This window comes from Pholcus phalangioides, unplaced genomic scaffold (assembly GCF_987345545.1).
Source record: "Pholcus phalangioides strain wild (caught in Gottingen) unplaced genomic scaffold, Ppha-v1.0 ptg000013l_1, whole genome shotgun sequence".
Taxonomy (NCBI): Eukaryota; Metazoa; Arthropoda; class Arachnida; order Araneae; family Pholcidae; genus Pholcus; species Pholcus phalangioides.
Window position 1 is genome coordinate 33,386,407 of NW_028301606.1, and position 25,496 is coordinate 33,411,902.

The 25,496-nt window shown below is 35.5% G+C and overlaps 1 protein-coding gene across 4 annotated transcripts in view; it reads right to left on the reverse strand.

The window, feature by feature from the left end:
* Positions 1 to 25,496, reverse strand: part of LOC149078980 (cell adhesion molecule Dscam1-like) — a 248,824-nt gene that overhangs the window by 200,936 nt on the left and 22,392 nt on the right. The window lies entirely within an intron of this gene.

Sequence of the window (25,496 nt, forward strand, 5' to 3'; positions counted from 1 at the left end):
ATATGGCAAGTCTAAAAACCACAAATATTTACAATTTCTGAAATACTAAAGGAAAAAAAATCAATATTTGGAAGTAGCAAAAAAATTCCTATAGGGGGATTTCCATGAGAATATCTTTATCTGATGGCAAGCTAGAGTCACTGAGAGAATGGTGAAGTTCAAATCGAATTATCGCCAAAACTTTTAATCATCAAAATTCCACAAACACCCTTCTATATTTTCCACAAACACCCTTCTATATTTTCCACAAACACCCTTCTATATTTTCCACAAACACCCTTCTATATTTTCCACAAACACCCTTCTATATTTTCCACAAACACCCTTCTATATTTTCCACAAACACCCTTCTATATTTTCCACAAACACCCTTCTATATTTTCCACAAACACCCTTCTATATTTTCCACAAAAACCCTTCTTCTTTCCATTGCACCAGACTTCGAAAAAGACAAAATAAACTATATCGGTGTTCTGGTTCAGGAGAAATTTATCTCTTAGTTTGCAATGCATCAAGCCAGCACCTCTGGACTACTTACTGACGTCACAAGTAGACTGCGGAGGCCTATCTCTAGGAGGTGCTGATCAAGCGGTTGTCGAAGTAGGCATTTTAGTAGATTTTGGCGATAATTCGATTCTACATTTCACCAATATCTCAGAATTTATATTTGAATTCATATATCCTGATGAAGGTGGTGTCACCTTATAGGGCTTTTTCCAACAAAATCAAAAATTGTCACCAAAATCTGTAACCTCCAATTCTATTCGATTTTTATGGGGTATTGCGAACAAATGACTGAATTTCTGCTAGAACACCAATATGGTTTTTATTGTAGACTCTGTCGAAAGCTGGTGCAATAGGAACGTTTTTTGTAAATTTCACCGATTGTGGCTAGAAGATTATTTGCAGCATTGACGATTAAAAATTTTGACAACAATCTCATTTTTAACTTTGTCAATTTTTCAACTCTGGTAGCAACTCACCATTAAAACAAAGTGAAATAATACGATATAATCCTATCATCAGTTTGGACTTTTTCACCTCTTTCTGAATATTGCATAGCTTTTGTATATGTTGTGTATGTTACATCTTTCGTTTGATGATATCATTTCGCTGCACAGTATGCATATTTGCAAACAAATATATTTTGCGAAGGTTTTTAACTACTGGCTGTTGCGAAGATGATTTTTTTTGGAAAGAGAGAAAATTTAACTGCCTTTGTGGGGAATTGAACCCACGTCGTTTCACTTTCCGGGTGAACGCACTAGACTACAAAGGCAACGAATATCTCAATCTTTTCTTGGAGTTCGTGTGCACTGAAAGGGATGTCGGCCGGACCTGACTCGGGCCAAAACCTTCGTATGGTAGCGGAGAGTGACGTCATATTTCCATAAGTCGCCATGGTGGCAGCGTCAGCATTTGTGCGCTTGGCTTGAGTAAGGTCCGGCCATCCATGTACGGACCCTTTCAGTACACACGAGCTCCAAAGAATCATGAAAGATTCGTTGCCTTTGTAGTCTAGTTCGTGTCCTCGGAAATTGAAAGAACGTGGCTTCGATTCCCCCGCAAAAAGGCAGTTGAATTTTGAATAAACGTTATTTACCCAATACGTGGCTTTATTCATTTCATTTAACGCCAAAATCCTGTTAGTTCGGATTATCCGACATCGGATGCAGTCATTCTCTTCTTCGATTTCATACAATGACAATGCCAGAAGAAAATTCCACATTTTCTGTTTTCTTGAAAACACATTTAGAAATTTGAAGCTTTTGCTAAATTTTAACACTTTTAGTGGATTCTAATCTCAGGTCGATAAAAAACTTCATACTAATTGGGTTATGATATTTGTTTCTTGTTATTACATACGGATCACCGATAAAATTACATCGACCCGTAACACCCAAAGTGACGCAGAACCGTTTATTTCCTGTCCTAAATAAGCGAATAAACAAATAAAATCGAAATCGGTCTTGAGAAAAATTAATTGCTTCCCAATAGCAGGTGTGGGAACATTTCCAAAAGCTTCATCTTGACCATGTCCAATATTTTCGCACCAAAACGCCTTAGAACAAAGTTTCGGAAAAATATAACTCTCTCTTGTGCGAGATATTTTCCTTTATTTTACCTTAAGAAAAGTTCCTTCGCCATACCATCATGTATATTTATACACACGACGTATTATGGTGCCAAGTTTTGATGAGAGGTTTACCATGCATTTGAATCAATATGAAAAGAAGAATGGAGGGAGGAAAAAAAAATGCCTCGCTCAGTCGCAGCTGCTGACGAGTTTCCAGTTTTCTTTGAAAAGCGAACTTCACTATCGGAAATGTGATTAAGAAAACTCTAATGAAAACTCGAAAACGGCATTATCAGTTCATAACAAGTCATTTTAATTATTTGGATATCGATTTTGGTATTGTCTTCGATCTTCCCGCCGTTCCGTCCTCACTATAATCTTTCTAACTATGACCTCAGTGGTTTGTATTCGCGATGCGATTCATTGTATCCTTAACTTCAACAATGGAAAGCAAAATCCAATTCTTCATGCAAGTATTTTTCCAACATTCAATGGTTATAGATGCTTTTCCGACTTGAAAATCATTGGAAATACTCAATAATACAACGAATCATCATACATTTTCATGAATTTTCTCGATAACACGCGCACAATTCCACATAATCAATACAATTTGGTAATTAGCTTGCTAGTGAAGACTATTTTGAATGATCTATCAATCATCGTTTTTGTCAAATATTCTATTTTTATTTCAAATACTATCGTGAGTGGATATGCATCTATTTTATTCTGCAATAATGACATGTAAATTATTACAAGGTATCCGCTTTACATGGTAAGGAAAAAAAGCGGAAACAAGTGAATGGAAGTCATAGGAAAATTACTTATCAGGATGACTGAACAATCGATGGTAAAAGGTTCATTATTGTTTAAGCGTTATTTTTTTTCCCCGGATATGAAGCTATGTCTCGGAACTGTCATGTAAGAAGATAGATTGCCGTGCTCATAATTCTTGAACAATAGTAGACAAGGCTATCTAGTATCACTTCCTTATTATTTAGGAGTATTATCCAGATAAAAATAATAACTTGATAAAATTCCAGTCTTGGTATATAGGAAGATAGATCTTTCAGTGGGAAAAACTGATCAATTACCGCAAATTTGTTTTTAAGTGACATTATAATGCACTCTACCCGCATGAAATTAATTTGCTAAATTAGTGACGCTTGAGGCGAACCAGGGGCATATAATTGATATCAACTCTCATTTATAATTACCTTCATTTCTTGGAATAGCAAGGACTTGTTTTACTACAGTCGAATCCCGTTTTAAGAATACCGTTATAACGAAAATTTTGATGTAACGAACACTTTTATAAACCCCCAGATAAGATTGCATAGAAACAATGGAATTCCTTTATAGCGAAATTTCATTATAACGAAGTGATTTCTCCGGTCTCTTGTGCGTTCTTTATAATGGAAACCGACTGTATTATATTCCAAGTGATATATGTTTTCTTATTTTTTAGAAGTCATTTCGGGACCATCAATATCAATTTAACATGGAATATTCGTCGAGAAGAACAATTATTTTGTGAAAATAACATAATAATCATTAATATAATTCATTTTGTATTCGACTATTTCTTCATTTTTTTTTTTTCAAAACTCTTAATAACTTATTGGTAAATTATTATAAACTGTGCGAACTAAGAGTTACTGTTTTGCGAACGTAAGCGTGTCTATTAGAAGCTTTCGTTGCGGTGTGTCAAATATGCGTCACGCGAAGCCATTTTTGGCATCTTAATTTCCTGCTCATAACCGCGAACTATCAGAGAAAAAGAACGTGTTATTTTGTTTTGGTTTGTTTCTCTCCGGGCAATATAACAATGCCAGTAGTAAAACCATAAACACATTTTGTTTCCATTCGGGAAATTCGGAAATAGGACGAAAAATTACAATCCATATTCGATATAATTTTTTACTCATCCTCCGTAGCCTTTTTTTATGGGTTTTGGGTTTCGTAGAAATACTATATGTCTTATCCCGATATTTTATTTTTATTTTCTATCATCACCCCTTAATGTTTTCTTCCTATGTGTAAAAGGTTCTTTAAACCATTACCGCAGCCAGTTTGAGGAAGAAGACTCGGAATCGGCTTTGCGCATTAGCTGAGGTCACATTCTTTCTATTTTATATTTTGAATTTCGTAGATGTGCCAATTAAAACGACAATAATTCTTTGCTTGTTGCAGATCATGAGTGGCTGTGATTTTGCTAATTTTTTAAATAGATAGTTTTGCATTTTTTTTTTTCTTGAATTTGTAACAAAATTGTTTTCTTAATTAACTATCACAGAATCACAGAGTAGGTAGTTATATATTTGGAAAGTAGCATTACTTCAATAGATTTATTTTGTGTGACACAAATAAATCTATTGAAAGCCTCAATAATCTATTTGAGGCTTTGTACGTCTTCAATAAGTCCTTGTGTAAGCAGTTTTTTTAATGATTTTTCCGGCTTTCTATACTTGTATTAACCATAAAAAATAGTATCTTAACCATATAAATACAAATACAAATACAACGCCACAACAGGCAAATTGCCCAACGAGGTGGCTGACTTAAGAACATCATGGATCCCCGAGCCCCTACCTACTACTGCTACACCACACATGCACCCCCCCCCTGCGGAAGTCCCCAACGAATCGGTACATGCGGGAATGTGCGTGTATGTGTAGTGCAACCTGACGTAAAGTTTGTTTCTGTGTAATGCTTGTTATGTGTAGTGCTGTCATCTGCCCCCAGTTTTACTAACTATGAGTGAAGTGTTATGGTTGAATGATTTACCGTTGTAGGACTGTTGCTCTCTGTGGCGAGACTTTTTAACGGGGAGATCGGCTCGCATTTGCGCCTTGAAGTTGGGAACCACAGAAAACCAACTTCAGCCGACCACCACTGTGGGGTTCGAACCCGGATCCTCGCATCACGAGTCCGGCACTATAACCACTCGACCACTACAGCGGCAAATATCGTTATTTACCATAAATAATTAAATAAATAAATATGCGTTACGCAATATATATATATATATATAATAGGGGGGCTCGCCTCCCTGTCGCCTTTGGCGGCCAACCCCCCCCCCCCCCACTTCTCTCCCGGACATATCTTGTTTATTTCGTCCACTTCATCAGCGTGCTATGGAAAAGGGGAAAGGGACGTGTGAAAGCACCAGCCTACTGAAGAAGCGAATTTTAATGAAAATAATAATAAAGCAACAAAAAACAAATGAGATTCATCAAGTATCCCCAGAAAAATTCCCCATGGGGGTCAACAGATTCAATTCGCTGAATTTCAGTGGGGCCCCACACTGGATATATCTTGGGCTACCGATGTGTTGCAAATTTTACAATGGTAAACCACAAAAATCAATGAGATACATTCAGGGGTACCGAATTACAACCTGCCAACATTTCCATGAAGCCCTGACCTGCAAGCTTGTCGGACACCCCCCTGTGAGAATTTTTCATTTTTATCAATTTTACAACGAATAAAATCCAGGGCCCCACATCCAGTAGCGGGGACACAATACGCAGATTTTTAGAGGGGCCCCAGACTGGCTATATCTCGGGTTTCGGCTGTGGCAAATTCTACAACAAAAAAGAATGAGATTCATCCAGGGCCCCCAAAATCAAACCTGTAAACATGGGGCCCCCGACTTGGAAGCTTGTCGGTCATCCCCCGGTGCGAGTGCCATGAAAAATTTTCATTTGTATTCGTTTTACCAACGAATAAAATCCAAGGCCCCAAAATGAAACCTGTAAACATGGGGGCCCCCGACTTGGAAGCTTGTCGGTCATCCCCCGGTGCGAGTGCCATGAAAAATTTTCATTTGTATTCGTTTTACGAACGAATAAAATCCAGGGCCCCCAAACAATTACCCGGGACACCAATTCGCATACTTTTGGTGGGGCCCCAGACTGGCTTTATCTCGGGGTTCCGCTGTTGCGAATTCTACAACAGAAAAGAATGAGATTCGTCCAGGGCCCCAAAATGAAACCTGTAAACATGGGACCCCCGACTTGGAAGCTTGTCGGTCATCCCCCGGAGCGAGTGCCATGAAAAATTTCCATTTGTATTCGTTTTACCATCGAATAAAATCCAGGGCCCCAAAATGAAACCTATAAACATGGGGCCCTCAACTTGGAAGCTTGTCGGTCATCCCCCGGAGCGAGTGCCATGAAAAATTTCCATTTGTATTCGTTTTACCAACGAATAAAATCCAGGGCCCCCAAAATGAAACCTGTAAACATAGGGCCCCCGACTTGGAAGCTTGTCGGTCATCCCCCGGAGCGAGTGCCATGAAAAATTTTCATTTGTATTCGTTTTACCAACGAATAAAATCCAGGGCCCCAAAATGAAACCTGTAAACATGGGGCCCCCGACTTGGAAGCTTGTCGGTCATCCCCCGGAGCGAGTGCCATGAAAAATTTCCATTTGTATTCGTTTTACCAACGAATAAAATCCAGGGCCCCCAAAATGAAACCTATAAACATGGGGCCCTCAACTTGGAAGCTTGTCGGTCATCCCCCGGAGCGAGTGCCATGAAAAATTTCCATTTGTATTCGTTTTACCAACGAATAAAATCCAGGGCCCCCAAAATGAAACCTGTAAACATGGGGCCCCCGACTTGGAAGCTTGTCGGTCATCCCCCGGAGCGAGTGCCATGAAAAATTTCCATTTGTATTCGTTTTACCAACGAATAAAATCCAGGGCCCCCAAAATGAAACCTGTAAACATGGGGCCCCCGACTTGGAAGCTTGTCGGTCATCCCCCGGAGCGAGTGCCATGAAAAATTACCATTTGTATTCGTTTTACCAACGAATAAAATCCAGGGCCCCCAAAATGAAACCTGTAAACATGCGGCCCCCGACTTGGAAGCTTGTCGGTCATCCCCCGGAGCGAGTGCCATGAAAAATTTCCATTTGTATTCGTTTTACCAACGAATAAAATCCAGGGCCCCCAACCAATTACCCGGGACACCAATTCGCATACTTTTGGTGGGGCCCCAGACTGGCTTTATCTCGGGCTTCCGCTGTTGCGAATTCTACAACAGAAAAGAATGAGATTCGTCCAGGGCCCCAAAATGAAACCTGTAAACATGGGGCCCCCGACTTGGAAGCTTGTCGGTCATCCCCCGGTGCGAGTGCTATGAAAACTTTTCATTTGTATTCGTTTTACCAACAAATAAAATCCAGGGCACCCAAAATGAAACCTGTAAACATGGGCCCCGACTTGGAAGCTTGTCGGCCATCCCACGGAGCGAGTACCATGAAAAATTTTCATTTGTATTCGTTTTACCAACGAATAAAATCCAGGGCCCCCAAAATGAAACCTGTAAACATGGGGCCCCCGACTTGGAAGCTTGTCGGTCATCCCCCGGAGCGAGTGCCATGAAAAATTTTCATTTGTATTCGTTTTACCAACAAATAAAATCCAGGACCCCCCAACCAATTACCCCGGACACCAATTCGCATACTTTTGGTGGGGCCCCAGACTGGATATATCTTTTGCTTCCGCTATCGAAATTTTTCAACGTTAAAGCAGCAAGAAAACAATGAGATCCATCAAGGGCCCCTGGAAATGAAAACTTTTTACTTATACGTGAAATCTTCCCCGGGTACCCCTACCCTGTGTTGGGAGCACTGCTGTTGTGTGTGTATATTATACATATATATACCTCTCGGCATGGACCTCCCCCCCCCCCCACAAAGGAAGGGCTGACAGGGGCCACAACGATTCTTATCACTTTTTGATTTTTCACACTGTAAATTAATCACAGAGGGGCCCCTGAAAAGCTGGTTTGGGGGCTCGAAATCTAAATTCCAGCCTAAGGGCTCTGCTGTAGGATGTAGGAGCCTCTTGGTACATGCACATAACATGGTCCCGATGGGTCAAATGGGTCCCGATATGTGAATATCGACCCAATATCGATATATGATATATGATATCATATCGATATATGAATATGAATGTACGATATATGAATGTGAATATCGATATATGAATGTGAATATCGATATATGAATCGAACCCACTTCCGTAACAGATTTCCGTCACTCAAAAATTTCACCCACTTCCGTCACTCGGTTGCTTAGCAACAGGCCCTTTTCGAGTTTGTTTGTGATTTTATATTATAGAATAGATATATAATATATAGTGTGCCCTATATATATGTATATAGGACACACTATTTTACTATTTGGGATCTGATTAGTTGAACGGCTACGGTCTTTTTATATGAAACACAGCCTTTTTTTTTTTCAATTCATTTGCGATTTCTTTCGTTGATAACAAAAGCACACTTGCACTGATTGCAACGACGGTGAAAAATGCAAAAAACTCTGTTATAAATAATCTATTTGAAATTCTAGCAGTAGAATATGGACCGCCCATTTCATCTACAATACCACGGCATCTTCGCAAGATCTTCCTCAGAATATCTTGCTGTAGTTCTTAGGACATACACCAATCTGACTCGTTTACTGATTTTTTATCCGTAGAAACATCAAAAACGTTTTTAAACATTTAATCTCATCTTCGTAACTCAAATTGCGAGAAATTTTTATTCAGATAAAATAACACCAGGGCGCGCAAGGTGGGATAGGGAGGCTTCGAACACCCCATGAGCTACATTAAAGTGAAAAAAAGAGAAATGTTCGCATCTGACACGCAGATACACTTAGAAAAGCTATACTGGGATATACCCATTTTAAAAATAACAAAGTCTATATTTGGATGGGGTACGAAACATCCCCTGCGTTCAAGATGATTTTTTTTCTCCCAAAATAGCGCGTGTGTTTGTTTGTTTTTTTTTCCCCACAAAATGTGGGGTTATAATCATATTTGAGTAGCAAGTAAGAAAAGGCTACGGAGGATGCGTAAAAAGTTAGATTGAATAGTTTCATCTTATTTCCCAATGAGAAACAAAAAGCAGTAAAATTTCGGAGATACTGTATCTTGATGACTTTTTGAGGTATTAAGTCCTCGAAATTAGCTTATTTTTGTATTTACGCCAGACATTGTACACTAAAAACCACTACATATATTCATTTTATGTTTATGGAGTGCTATGTTTCTATGACAATTGTCTGTGTGATCAACTAGATGTTCTATAAAGTGCGCTATATATTTTATAAAATATGCCAGTTTTTTGTGAAACAATACATGAATACTGACAAAAAATAAAATAATTTATATTTAAAATGCTAAATTCTGAACATAAGTCAATATCCCAATTTTTTGCCTAGCCAATATCATATGAAACTCTGCTTAAAAATTTCATTAAAACACCTCACTGTATGCACAACAAAGTAACACAAAACACGAATCCTCATAAAACACGTTTGAAATTATTTTTGTTTATAAAACCATTGCATTTAGATGAATTAACGCCGCTATAAATTTTTATCAACTCCTAGCATGTATAAGAATAAAATATTTCTGCATTTTGCGAGCGCAGATCCTTCCAAATACTCTAGTAAATAAATAAAACCAAGGTGGAATAACATAGTTATTAAGAAAGAATCCAATTGCAAAACGATTCTTTTCTTGAAATCGACCACTGTTTATAAAAAGACAAATTCCTCCCTTTATATTCTAATATCAGTCTGTGCTTTTAATTTTTATGTAATCCTAATCCGACCCTATTTTTATATAAATCTGATTATCTCTGAATTACCCTGCATAAGTATCAACTTGATATATTGAGAGATTATTGTACGGGTAGAATTTGATGAACTATGGGGCAGAGGTCTTCAACCTCTTTGCACTCGCGAGCACTACCTGTGTCCATCATCAAAAGAAGTACAAAATTCATCGAAAGACTTGTTATTTGTGGAGATGAAGATTACAAGGAAGGAAATTCATCACTCACCCCACGGGGACTCGAACCCCGGTCTTTCGCTTGCCGGACGAGTGCTCTGCCATCTAAACTATGGAAGCAGATCTTCATGTCTTTCGATGGATCTTGTAGTGACAAGTGGAGAGGACATTTCTTTATGCATATGGCCGTTTGGTTGGCCTATGTCATTCATGAGCTGTTAATTAATTTACGCCGTCCATGTACGGTGCCTTTCATCATGTATATACTCTCCAAGGTTGCAATATTGCATCTTCTTCCATAACTTAGATAGTAGAGCACTCGTTCGGCAAGCGAGAGACCGCAATTCAAGTCCCGGTGGGGTGAGTGATGAATTTTCTTCCTTGTAATCTTCATCTCCACAAATAACCAGTCTCTGAATGAATCTTGCATTGACAAGTTGAGAGGACATTTCTATATGCATCAAAAGAAGTGCCCATCATCACCCTCATGACATGTTTGATATACGAATGCATGAAATCAAGATGATTTCAAACCATGAATACAATTTGTACAAGATGTTTACTTGGGATTATAATCAAGAGTGCTCGCAATCACGAAATCTGACACGATAATTGAACACCCAGGATGCTTTAGGGTGCACCGTGGTGTTCGTGAGCAACGGGTTGAAGGTGCTTGCCATATTTTACCTTATGATATATGGTAATTATATCAGCTGCAAAAATAAATTTTTAATTGGGACATTCACTTTCATTTACTTTGCGAAAAAAAAAATCTTACTTGGACGTTTTTATTTTAGAGAATCTCTCGTGAACCCCCCCCCCCCCCAGTTTAATGTCGAGACCTCCACACTTTGGGAGCTGCCCTAGAATGAAATGATTATAAATATCAAAGAGTATAAATTTCACTTTTGTATGTCTCAAATACAACTATATTCCTAATGTTAATAATAATATTTTTCCCTGCATTCTTCATCTTTACAGGAGTTGAAATTTTTTTCTATGACAAAGACAATTTCTTTCTAATTCCCCGGTAGTAACAGTAACCAAATAAGAAAATATTGACATATAGATGAAGCATATGTCTATAAAGAAAAGACGTTTTTTTTTTTTTTTAAGTTAATAATAGTGTGTCTAGAAGGAGATACATGCTGTGGTAAATGTTATTAAATACATGTTACGTTTTCAAGTTTTCAAATATTACTCCGTTTATAATATACTTATAATATGCTCATACTTTTTTTTTAAGTTTTATGTAATTGGAAAACAAAAATGTTGGTTTTCTTTTCTTTTTGATAAAATCAAAATATTTCTGGAAGGATGAATTTGAATTATGCGAATAACTACACCGTTTTAGACGTTATTACGAACGAGGAACAAATTTAGCGAAAATGCGAACAAAAAAACTGGATATGTATATACGTAATGTTTAGATTTTTTTCTCATGATGTAGAAAATGTGAAAATTTGCTAATATTCAAACTTTTTTTATCATGTAAAAAAAATAAATCGTTAATTAAACTTCCTTAAATGAAAGACAAAGTACGTTTCCTTCATATGTAATTTAATTTTTATTTTCCCCCTTCCTTAATATATTTTTTTATTCATGGAAGATTCAAACAGGATCTTCATAATGAGATGATAAGCATACACTAATTGGACGCATTGCAGTACTTGTATACTTTTGTGGTAAATATTGTCTAAACATGTTTTGCAATACGTTAAGAAAAAATGATGAAAATTGGCATTTTATACAAGAGGGTGTTGCTTTGATAAGGCGTAATGACGTTATAATGTGGGATACTTTGAAGGAAGCAGCCTTAACCATTATCATTTAATCACGTTATAGGCAAGTCGCCATTATAGCCTAGGTCAGTATAACCAAGTATGGCACTAAGATATTCTTAGATCTACTTTGAGATTTAGTTCAAGGGTACTAAAATTTTATCTGTGCTTTGAAGAAAAGAGTAAGTAGTAAAACACTAATCCCACTTAGTAAGAAAAAATGTATTATATATCTTGTATCAAATATCTTGATAATTGAAGATGAAATTTCCGTCCTTGATGATTTTGATCACGTAAATAAATGTGAAGGAACAAACAGTGCTGGAATTACCCAAAAAGCACGTAACAAATATGCATACTGTGTAACTACAAACATGTGTATGAGAACAGCAAAAGAAGAAAACAAAATATTAGTATAAAGTTATACCTCAGCAACTACTGCAAAATTCCATTCTACGCTTCTCTCACTTCGGGTAAAATTTTCATTCATTTTAGTAAAAATTCCACAAATGCGTTTTTTATCTATAAACATCAACCTACAGAAACCAATAAACTATGCAAAGTACTCAAAACTACGTGAATGTTCTTTTTCCACAAACATTTCTCTGATGAGAAATACGAGTATTCCTATACTTCTCAGCATTAAAAATTAATGGCTGAGAGAAGAAACTCGTATGTTCTACGGATGCGGAAATATTTATAGTTCGAGTATTTTTCTTTATATCACTTATGTCCTTTTGTCGAAATTCGTATTGGATGTTCAAAATGACTATAAACACGTAGTTTCTTGATATTCATGGTAATTCCGATGGTTTGATTCTTGGTCGTCACCAAATCTATTGCATTTATAATGACTTTTAAATTGTCGTTTTTCGTGTAGAGACAAAATATTGGAAGTATTTACAGGGGGAAAATGTTTTAAATGTGCAATAAAAATAGAAATTCAGAATCTCATTCGTACAAAAAATGTCGAGCTGCAAAATTAGTTAGCAAATGAGTATGCATATATTCCGTATATTTTCGTACATATATTTCCCTACATAAATCGCCACTATATATTCAAAAAAAAAGAAACTCCCGAAATTCTCAAGTTGTGATTATTATCATTTTTATAACAAAACGTGTATACAGATATTCGAAAGTGTTTAAGATAACCAGCGAATTCTCTAAGCTTATTATTATTAATATTGCTATATGCATTTGAACGAAATGTTTCGATAATTGGTGTGCTTTTGAATTTCGTTTTGCTAATTGAGAACTGATTTGAGAAATAACAATTTGCGTTAAATTTGTATCATCGGGAGATATTTGCTCACGAATTCTATTAAAAATTATAATATTGCATGAAGTGGGTAGTAGGTAATCAATATTAGAAATTTATTATTATTTATTTTTTGCACCATGAAAACGTTCATTTTTACAATTCAATTTGTTACGCCATATCGTCTATTTTGGTGTACGGACATCCTCAGAATTTGTGGCTTCAGCGGGTTATGATAGCTTACAGAAATTCGTATATTAGACCTAAAATATACAGGGTTTTCTAGAAATCCACGAGAATAGTTTAAAAAATAATAAAAATTAAAGTGATCGGTATATTTGAATGATGTTTGTGGTAAAAGTTATTTCCACAAAGGGGAAGTTTTAAGTGTGATAAAAATAGTTCAAATGTTCGATGATAGAGGACGCTACAGAATAGTAAATCACTGTAAATATGCAAATCAGTCCTATAAAAAGCAGGGTGTACGATTAGCAGCTCCATTTTCTTTTTCTTTTTTTTTTAATTTTTTTTAATGTTGATGTGATTTCTGTAATTAAACATTTTCTATTAAATTTGTTGCTATGTCCGAAATAACTTATCGCAACCAAATATGAATTACTCATAGTCTTTGAAGAACGTAGAACACTAGCACAGATAAATCTCGTGTTACGCAATCAAGTGGAGTGCGATTTGCTCTCATGTAATGCGCACGTTTCTCACGATACATAAAAGTATACCTCTGCACCTTTTATTTTTCATAGATACGAAAATGGTTTACGCAACCGAGATGGGCCAAAAATATCGATGGATTTTATTCTCTTCTGGTGTTATCAAATGGTATTTTTTTCGTTTTCACTCTATACGCTTACCTTGAACCAATCAGATAATGTTTCATCTCTTTCTTGGTATCGGAATGATGATGTTTCTCGCGATGTATTTAGCCAAAGGTGAGCATTTTTTTTTGCTTCTAGAGTAATATCACCTAAAGCGTTCTGACACCATCCTATTTATGAAATTCCACGAGTCGCGCAATATTGAATGGGAACACATATTTATTTGATCATTAATCATTTTTGATCATATTAATCATTATTATCGCACCACGGTCATTTTTTTCATACGAGGGATAATTAGACCTCGACCTACATTTTATTGCCGATTCCCAATGCCAGCTTATTTTTTTATACTCACCGGGAGGGTTGGTGCACTAACCCAAAGGCATGGGACTATATGGTAGTAATTTTAATTCTTTTCTGTTGTCACACATGTCGCCGTTCTCGTTCCACCCTTGTGTCAGGAAAGTTTCTGACAAGAATAAACCTAGTATCGAACTCGCGACACCTCTAAACATCATTTGGTGTAACGCCCCTCTTCCTTACCCCATATCTATACATAGTGTCTGATTTATGTACAGAAAACCCATTCTGAATATTTATGGCAAAATTATAAGAGCAAATGCAATCGACGCCACCAACTAAAATCGCGACCAATAACGTAACATGGGAAAAATTCGTTTTTATTTATAGGAATTCAAATTTTATCTTTTTGTTTCCCGTCGAAAGCTTTTTTTTGCGCATTCTTAAGCTATAGCTTAGTCAAAGTTATTTTTCCACCTGTTATCAGGCAAAATTCTGTAGGATGCCAGAATTCTGTCCAATCACATCATCCTTCTGAGAAAATATTTTTATACTATGCTGCAATTAGTTCGTAGTATTCGCTGTGATCCATGTACGTGCTTTGCTATAGCGCAGGCAGATGTATGACAAAAAAAAAACATTTTTCCTCCAATTCATGATCTGTTGTTTTCTGTTGACCGAACTGAAATTTATTTTTCCGGGTTACTTTTTAAAGCGATCTATCTATTATACAAAAAAAAAAGTAATAATAATTCATTATATACATTAGAAAAGGGGAATCTTAAACTGTGCGCCGATTATTTTTGTCAAAGGTACCGCGGAGCGATGACCCGACAAAGATTTTTCAAAAGTATTCTTTGTTGAACTGCTCTGGAGAGCCGCGGATAAACTTTGATTAGGGTATTGGCACCACGAGTGAAAAACGTTTAAGAACCCTCTGTGTGTGTGTGTGTGCATTAGACAGTCAATTCGAATGCTTTGAGATGGCTAAATAGCAAAAACGCAGGATTTTAGCTTGAATGGAAAAAAAAGAAAAGAAATTCCGTTTCAAATTATAGAAATGGAACAATTGAACATTTTGCAACAAATTGTGTCGGAAAGAGTTTCCCGATTTTACCAATAGCCGTTTGCCATACGTACCTTTCGGCAAAACGGGTTTTATGGTCACTGTAGTTGCAAACGGATCTTTTCGGATATAGTTGTCATTACCATCAGAAACAACGAGTCACGATGTTATCACATGAGCCGCATAAACAATATACACGCTTTTCATTGGCCAGCAAAAGTTTTGTTTTTTTTAAATTATTTTTCACTAATGAACTTTCAATATCTATATTTAATGATTTCTTCCCCTAGATATGTTATTTCCCTGTTATACGATACGCAGAACCCAACCCTTTGTAAGTATCGAATTTCCATACGTAAAATGACAGATATATATATAATGCGGAATATTCTTTCAATAAACCTCATCGTCTATAAAACATAATGACTATAAATAAAGAGAATATATATCTCTTGAGTCTCACAGTGATATACGGAGAACTCGAGCTCTTTCTATCTTTTCTCTCTCTCTCTGTTGCATAATATGTAGGAACAAAAAGTTTTCAATTTTCGGAATGAATAATAGCTCTCTTTATTCACACTTTCCGAGTTTTTGGTATATTTAATGAAGTTCGGGTAGACTTGAAAAAAAGAAATAAAACAAGTAAAAGGTTATAATATGACGCATTATACATATTTGAATGAATTTTTTTACAGATAATTAATTGTCTATATAAACAGTATACCTCATCTACCGGCTATATTGTGTCTTTGTATGTATAGAAAGGATGGTGAGATCTGAACATTAGTCAAAAACATATGCTGCTACAAAATTTTATGAACGGCATGCATTCTGTGAATAAATAAATGTGAATGAATAATAGACGCAGATATATAGTTACAAACACAAAGACCAACGTGTGAATTTTTCAACGAGATGGCTGAAATTGATAAAAATTAAAATTTTCCATATATTAAAACGTCTGAAATATATATATTTTTTACATTTTTACAATGTTACAAGAAATAAATATAATCATATGATAATAATTATTATTTATTGTACTATAATTATCATGTAAATGAAACATAGATGCATTAAAGCAACAGGAACTTTGATACCCTTCATTATAAACCTGAAATCTGAACGCCGGTTCGAAGTGAAGAATTTGAAAGAACTGAAATATCAATGGAAATAAAATTTATGAAAAAGGGGAGGGGGTTCTTGTTTAATTAATTTCGATACTGACTGCATAGCATTCTTATCGGTTGTTTCTGAAGAATTGTGAATTTCCCACTTCTCTGCACAATTTCATTTTTGAGAACGAAAACTGGGAAATCTTTTGAATTTGTTTTCTCGCCGATTTATACAGTTTCAGAAAAATTCCTTGGAGAACTTCGCATGGAACTTAAAATAATTGGATGTAGGAAAACTGAAAATTGATTTGAACTTTCGATATTTTCAATAACAGATTTCAAATTTTCGAAAAGAAAACTTTTTTGAAAGTTTTCTGTGTAAGAATGCTTATTCTCAACACTTCGGTGTTTATCTGAATAACAACTACGGAGCGGTGAATAGGGGATGGAGTTTCACTTGTAAATTTACTGCGTTAAGCGTTCATTCTGAAAATACAGTATAAGATATGCGATTCCCCAATTCCATTTCCCATGGGTAAAAAAGACGACTTTAGTTATTGCGCTATCCAATCTTTTTGATAAGAGAGTACGCCATTAATCTGATATTAAAATGATATTTTAATGCTCCAAAATCATTCGAAAAATGATGTATTAAATCATCAGTATTTTGAATCAGAAATATCTGACCCATTGGATTTTTTAAATTATATATTGATGAACCAATCTTTTATATCCATTTTCGTCAATGGCAATCTACAATTTCAAAAACAAGTAGTATTTTAATATACTTAAGTTTCAAGAAGTTTTTATAATTTAAAATATAATCAATCCGGTGTCTGTCTAAAGTTAGTCTGCCTGCTGATTGAAATTAATTTGTTATGGCATTTCACTGCTCTCAGCGGGTTCTTTTCTATTCTGTCATTCAGTCATTAACACCCTTTCTCTCAAAAACTCAAATAAATTAATACATATATTCTCCTCATTTACTTTCAAAATATTTATCCTATTTCATAAAAGTGGTGAGAATAATAGCAAAGTTCTTTTTCAACATGTTGGTGACAAACGAAAAAACTATAATGTCTACAACATAACTTTAAAAAAATATATATATATCAATAGTAAAACAGAGAGTACCTCATGAAAAAATAACTCTTTGCGTTAAACATAAAAGTCTTAAACTCTCTTAAAATTAAAACTCTCTTGCAACAAAAATACTCAAAAAAATAATAATAATTGTTATCCGCTAAAAAAAGGTATTCCTAAAATTAAAAAAGAAAGGAAATTTACTCTCTAAAAACAAATAAACATAGCAAGTGTTATTTTGATTTTTTTTTCGATATATTTTCACGCTTTTCAAAACAAAAAAAAAATGAAAATGCAAATTTTCATCCCAGTGGTGACGTTTATCGTAACGCATCATGCGAAGAAACAACATTTTTTTTCCATCTCTTTCATACACTTTTTCACATAATGTTTTTACAACAAAAAAAAAAAAAATCAAAGAAAACATTTTTAAGCTCAAAAGCAAACTTTTTTTCTTTCAATTGTTTTCTTTAAAAAAGTGTATGCAAATGTTACGCATTTTATTTTATGAAGAATTTTTTTTATTTTTTCCAGATCATTTTTATAATTAAGTGCATCCTCTTTTGTGTTTTCATCAGCAGGAGAAATACTCGTACTGTATAATCTATATCAAGAACGGAAATCTTTCTTTTACCACGATGTTTCAAAAAATCCTAAACCATAATTTGATTCCAGTAAGAATGAAGCAAAAAAAAAATGTTTTGAAATAAGTTTAGCTTAATATATGCTTTTATAATCTACGAGAAAACTTTTCTTTGGAAAATACTAATTTGAATTATGAATGGCCCTTTATGTTTGATATTAAACCTATTGGGAACATGTTAATGAGTACTTTGACTTCAATTTATGGGAATATTTACTAGCAAATTTCTTTTAAATCCTTCTTATATATTTTGATATGCATAAAATATGACGATCTAGTTTTTTTCCTCTCTTAAGTTAACTACAGTTATTATGCCGTTAGAGAGCTGTGGGGTTTGGGCTTGAGTGTCATATATTTTGTTGGGCTCTGCGGAATTCTGGGATCAGGTCCAAAAGCCGCACCATAGGCTGGAATACCAATGCTTTGAATTCGTTATCATGAGATTATGTTATTGAAATAATTAAATTTAAATTTGCTCCTTGCTATTTTATTGTTTTTTGTAACCAATATTAAGAAGAGAAACATTCACAAATGGTGTCTAATGTATTTGTTGATTAAAAATCTGGGATCAAAGGTCTTAATCAACGCACTGGGATTAAGTTTTATTGAACCCATGCGTTGAGATATTTTGCAATTACATCGAAAAATACCTGTAGAATATTTTATGTGACGAGCAAAGAGAGATCTGATGATTTCAGAAAGTTCACACTTACATTCCCCTGTTATTTTAATGAATATTAATTTATGTAACGAATAATTGCTTTTATTATCATCATCACGCTTCGAGTAGAAGTTGTCACAAGACGGGGCCGTTAGAGTCGTTGGATGTTCGACGTCATAACTTCTCTACTTAGATTAGTTCATTTCCCGATAATCAATGAAACTTACATGCACCTGCGGCAGAATAAAGGCAAGTAAGTCATTGTTATCAAGCTGTGGGATGTAGACCCTCATTAAAATGAATATAGAAATTCGAAGTTGCCCTTCTCTTTTGGCTTCGAACAAAAGTTTAAATTGAAAAAGAAACTATAAACTAACAAATACGTTTTCTAGTGTATACCGAGTTTATTATGACAACCAACTTATTCTTATAAAGCAAACTATGGGATCTTCTAAGTTATTTCGCTTTCCTACTATATATCTTTCTGTTATAAAAAGTAGTGAACGCTTGGAAATTGAATGTATTTCAAGCAGAGTTGAAGAAATCTTAAAAACTTCGCATGACAGACTTAAAATAATACGTGCTCGAATCAATATTGTATATGCCAGTGTCAAACATGTGGTAAAAAAAACGCATGCCCAGTCGAAATTTTCACACACCCGATGTATGTCGGGTAATACATTTGTCATACCCTGATCTCAAAAGAGTAGTAGTGGTTCCTTGTCGCAAGTTTGTTTTATAGCTCCTTTCAGAATTGATTTTCAATTACATTTGATGTAGAAAGTCCAGAAAGAAAAAAAAACAATTTTCGCCACATAATGCATATTCGTACGCACAAGTGAGGCATCATAAATGGGACTTTCATTGAACGCATAAAACGCTGGTTTTTGACACTTCGCGTCATTTTTATTTAAAATTGCAGAAGGAATGTGTGGTTTCACAATCTGGTAGAAGTGAATATGCATTTAATATACGGTTAACGTTTTACAAAGAGATGAACGAATAATGAAGGTTGAATGTTTTCAAAGAGATGAACGAATAATGAAGGTTGAACGTTTTAAAAACAGATGTACGAATAATGAATGTTGAACGTTTTACAAAGAGATGCGTTCCATATAGAAAAACCTTTATAGTATTGCGTCTGTGCGGAACGGACTACTGTGACATTGGCTTGAAGGACACAGTGTGTTCCGACCCATGAGAAGCCCTTCTCACACAGACACTAGTGCAATCGCTCATAAGTATTTAGTATGTCACTCGTCTCGGAAAACACTCGAGGTGGTCTTCCTGGTGGGATTCGAGAGTATTCCCATCTACAGCAAGAAACACAAAACAAGTTCATGTCTGTCTTACAAGGCCTTCTGCAATCCACGATGAAAATGGCGAACAGTGTTTGAAACTAGTACTCTAGGTAGACGGACAGCGACAGGTATTGTTTCGTCGCTTGCGTTGACAGTATGCATTGTAAAACGAAAATTTGTAGTTCAGATCTGTTTTGTCACTCCTTATGCCCATGAGTTCTGAATTACCCTTTATGTGGATGATGTTTGAGCTAATGTCACCCGCGGCTCCCTTGCCCTAATCATCTGCGGCCCCCAGGATAGTTTAGGTACTATTGTGCATTCAGAAAAGAACGACATAAAAACATAAAAATATAAATACACATCAATACCCCAAGCTCACTGCAACGCCCCTGGGAGCCGCGACACACACTTTGAGATATATTGCTGTACGTTAAGTCATGGCTTGATGTAGATCTAGAACGACCCATTTATGCACTCTGCGATGTCTTTTGTTAAAGACAAAAAACCCCGAGATACCAGCCAATAATGTTAGAGGAAGGTTGGGAATATGAACTTAAACTCAGAATGCTGCTACATCCTGGAAAACGGCCTTTCAACTAATGATAGTCCCAAAAACCTAATCATCTATGTTCTTACACATAGACATTACTATCGGCAATCATTCCCGGATGCTAAATAATTCTCGATCGTAACCGAAAGACAAAACGCGCTTACTTCGTTTTACCTCCAGGTAATCGCAAGGTAAATATTTCATTTGATAGAAATCTCTTTTTCGCGAAGACATGTTCAACGAACAACTATCTATTATTAAGGTACGCAGCAATGAAATCGCGAAGAAACACGCAAGCTGCAAATTTTGACGGGATATTAATCGGAATATTCTTCGGATGCTGCTTCCTGGGGTAGATCTCGAGGATGTGGCTCACGAAGACGATTAATCATAACAAGTGATAATAAAGATTTCCAGCTGTCGTCTCTAGAGCAGGTTGCAATGACATGTAGTTTGCTTGGAACCTCCTATTGGGTAAACATGGAAAAGGATTTGGATTGCGCTGAGCCAAAGAAAGAGAAGCGATTCCTTGAAAATCATTTGGAATTACGCCAGAATTTCCGGCACTTGAAAGAAAAGGAAAATTATTTCCTCGGTGTGTTGGAAATTAAAAAATTCTCACAAAATATTTTTGTGAGAAAGTTTTGAACTGAAAATTTAGACAAAAAAATTTGTCACTTTTTAAAGAAAAAAATAAATTTTACTCAAAGATATGCTTTCTTGTTTTTCTACATTTATGAGGAAAAGAAGAAGAGATTATAAGTTGTACACTTTTTTTCTCAAAGTTAAGAATCATTAAAAAAAAAAATAGTAGGAACTAATCCGTAAGAAGAGAAAATCCCGTAAATCCAACGTCCTTGTATTCCTTCGAGCATTATAATAGTCTAATCATACAAGGTAGAGCTATACTATATAATTTTCCAAGGAAAATATTCTTCCGTCTGCTTCATGTCTAGCCGAAAATAAGTAATATACTGTATATTTGTATGTTTCTTCTCCGAAGTATTAGATTCCTTATCTTCCCTGTGGGAAAATATCTCATATTCCTCATGGATTAAAAAAAGGACAAGAAGCTTTATGAAACAAAAAAATGAATGAAAACCCTTATAATATCGCAAATAGGATCTTACGAACTTCTCGTAATATGAGGGAAAAATCTATTTCCTATTCTCATCACAAGGATATACATCTTTTTCGTAGAATAGCGTTGAAAAATATTTATTTTCAAACTTTTATATTCAACAATATTATGTTTTATACATACACGGGCTTTTTTTCAGTAATATCCAAGATACATGAGATGTATACGAGAAAAATAGCAATATTAAAAGATATAATTCGAAAGATGTATGCAATACCTACTACTTGGTTCCGATTCATAAATTATTTACTTTGCTGAAATGTATTATAATTTATAAAAACAAAATTCGGTAAATTCATAGAAAATATATTTCTTTCCATTTTCAAGAAGAAATTTTTCAGCTTCCTCATGAGCTTTATGTATTTCAAGTATTCCTGTGATTCTGATTTTTCTAATTTTAGTGAGTTGGAAATGAATGCAAGCAAATATAAAATGTAATTAATCCGATTTGTGTGATAGGTTTCAAAATATTACAGTACCATTGGGGAAGCTCATTGTAAGAAATCAAATCTGAATGCAGAAAACGTCCGAAATCCAATATGTTGGGATCGTGTTTTTTAATTATTTTAAAGTCTGTTAAATTATTATAAGAGAAATTTAACTCTCAATAGAAACATTTTTCTCTTTGTCACATGTTAAATAATTCTGAAATAAGAATTGCAACAAGATGTAGCCTCTCGCGAAGTGAGAGAACTGCTGTATTTTAATTTTACATTGAACTTCTGAACTTGAAAATTTGCTATTCGAAAGAGTAATTCTTTCCATTGCAAAGAATGGTATTCAACTTGCAGCAGATTACCGATTTGGAAATAGTATATAAACAATGATACCTGGAAATTTATCCGTGAATTTTTTTTTGCCTACTTCAAAAGAATGAAAGAAAAAAAAGCAATATTATGTACATGATGTCCACACCTTAATAAGCATTTACAAGTTAAATTCGTGGTGATATGCTATCAAGAACAATTTTTGTCTCTCAATACACTGTGGAGAAAAATTGTTGACTAATTCCTCCCCGCCTAACAAAGTTCGGAAACATGAAAAAAAAAAAATTCCTGAAAAATTACGCCTATGTGGCCACATATGCCTAATGCAATTGGTATTCATTTCTTTGAACCTGTAAGCGATTTAAAATTCTACATTGTAACTTCCAGATACTGCATTTTTTTACTTTACTATACATGTTACTGCTTAAGAAATCTGCTAGGTCATGTACTGGCAGGCCCAGTTGACACGACAAATGTACAAAAGGATGCAAAATATCGATATACAGTATTATTTGATATATAATATTATACATCAAAAATTGTATAGGTGATAACCCAAGCAAACATTAAACAACAATTATGCATTGTTATACAACATTATACCAATGCTCTTGGTCTCGCTGCCTTAGTTTTTTTTTATTATGAAGCTTCATCATATTTTTTCTCACGAACTGCTTGAATTTCTGCAGTCCCTTTGCCGCGATTTTATTGTGAAGAATATTGCTCCGATATATATATACAGGGTGTTCTGTTAATGGACGGACAAACTCAGAGGGGTGTTAGTAGGCATCAAGAGGAACAAAAATTGCAATGGAACATGGTGTCCCAAATCACGTTGAAAGGATGAAAATCGCGAAAAATGCATGCAGGCTCTGAGTCCAGACGAAAAGTAGATGGATGACAGTTGATCGCTGAATGCGTTCGTGGGTTTGCTCACCATATCTGACGTAAGCAGCGTCACGAAACACATGCGCTGGATCACGTGCTGCTGACGACGTAAATTAGCGCTATTGCCGTAGTGACCACGTAGCAATCAGTTATCTGTTCCAATGACCAACGTGATGGCTGACTACAAGAAAGAGGAATACGTTGATATTCATATGATTTACGCGCGTCTGGGAATCGTTTTTACGTCGTTGTAGACTGTGCAATGACGTCAACGGCCGAACAGCCGTCCAACAGCCCTTATAACAATTCATAAAATAAATCTTGTTGTAGTTATTATTGCACTTTTGTCGTTCCCGCGTTACGTCGAAATCTGCAAGCGTTTTTCGCGATTTTCACCCTCTCAACGGGGTTTGCGACACCATCATCCATTGTTCTTCTTGATGTCTGAGGAACCCTCAGACTTCTCTTTCTCTCTCCATGGCTCATCTTCGGGTCCCCAGAATAATTCAGTCGAGAGTATGTATTGATAAAAGAATCACCGTGACACCCCCGACAAAGGTTGGCGACGACCCTAAGATCCGTGACCCGCACTTTCAGAAACGTCGACTTCGATAGATGCCGCAATCCTTAACGCGAATTCAACGCCCCATCCGCAGAGCACTCGTGATCTGCGAAGCTCTTCACACATGTCTGTGGCTTAGTTGACTGACGAATACCACTACTACTTAACCGAACATACAAGTCGCGCACATTCCTCTTCAGAATTTCTATCGAACCGGCACATGCCCTAATGTGTACTCTGAATGTGTGGCCTTAAAACGTATGTATGTTGTAGAGTTGCGCTTGTTTCGTGTCCACGCTGCCGTCTGTCTTCCATTTTCTGAAGTAAAGATGAAAATGGTTGAATTTTCATGTTATGTCAGTAGCGTGTTACAGGAGAGTCTGATCTCTGCGAGATATTTTTTTTAATGGAAGACCGGCTCGCATTCGCGTCGAAGCTGCAAAAACCGCAGAAAACAAACTTCAGCCGACCACCACTGTGTCGTCAACGGATTTCGAACCTGGATCCTCAGGACTAGTATCCAGCAGGAGGCCCACACGACCGCACAGTTGACTAACTAGTGGACCTCAGTAAAATGTTAAATGTGGCCAGCACTGTAACAACGGTTAAAAGAGCCGGTCGTCATCCATAAACAGAAAACGCGGTTTTATTTATTTCATCGAACACAAATGATAATAAACTCTTAAAAGCAATCTGCACTTACTAAACTAACATAGAACCATAGAATGGACTAGATTCCATTCTTATGATTCACTGAAAATTAATAATTTCAAAAATGTTTGAATTTTTTAAAAAACATTTTTTTTTCTGATATTTTGTGCTACTGAACTTTAATTACTGTATTTTAATATTTTGTGAATTGAGAATTCTGAAAATAAAAATAAACTTCCCTTCATAATTTCTCAAATGTGTAGCTCACTGGATAAAAAAACGAAAATCATATGCCTAAGTAAAAAAACGCTCATGTAACCAAGCGCGCCAGACATCCATGATTTTTTCCAAAATCTTACGCATACGTATGGGTTTGCGCATGTACGCACGTTTGCTTCAAAACTCATACATGGTGCAGTATGAAAAATTAAAAAAACATATTCCATGAAAGAAAATGATACAAGTCAATCATGGGATGAATTTTTAAATAGAAACATTAAACTAATTATTTGTAATTAATCTGCAAAGTAATCACTGCATATGCCTTGTAAGAAAGTACCCAGCAGCCCTGTGTTCACTTAACAGTTCAGACAGGTAGGCATTATGATTAATTTATGAATGGTTACGTGCCAGTATAAATATTTGTTGATGGAATGATGACAGTGTTTTTTTTTGAAAGATAATTCTTTTATCTTCTAGAAATTTCTAAAATTTATGGTAGAAAAGAATAGAGCGTAAACTCTTTATTTTTCCTCGGTGAATCGCTATCCCTCATCAGTTCATTGGCAGATGCATGCCAACTACGCAACACTAGGGTATATCCATCATCCTGTCAACACCGAAGAAAGAAAAGGATCTCACAGTAAAAAAAAGAGGAAAGGGGGAAAGGAAAAAGATTTAAAATGCAATTCAATTTACATTATTCTCTACTTGAAAGCGCCATTTCCTCGAACGCTATCACCTTCCCGAATTGCACTGAAGCGTTTCAT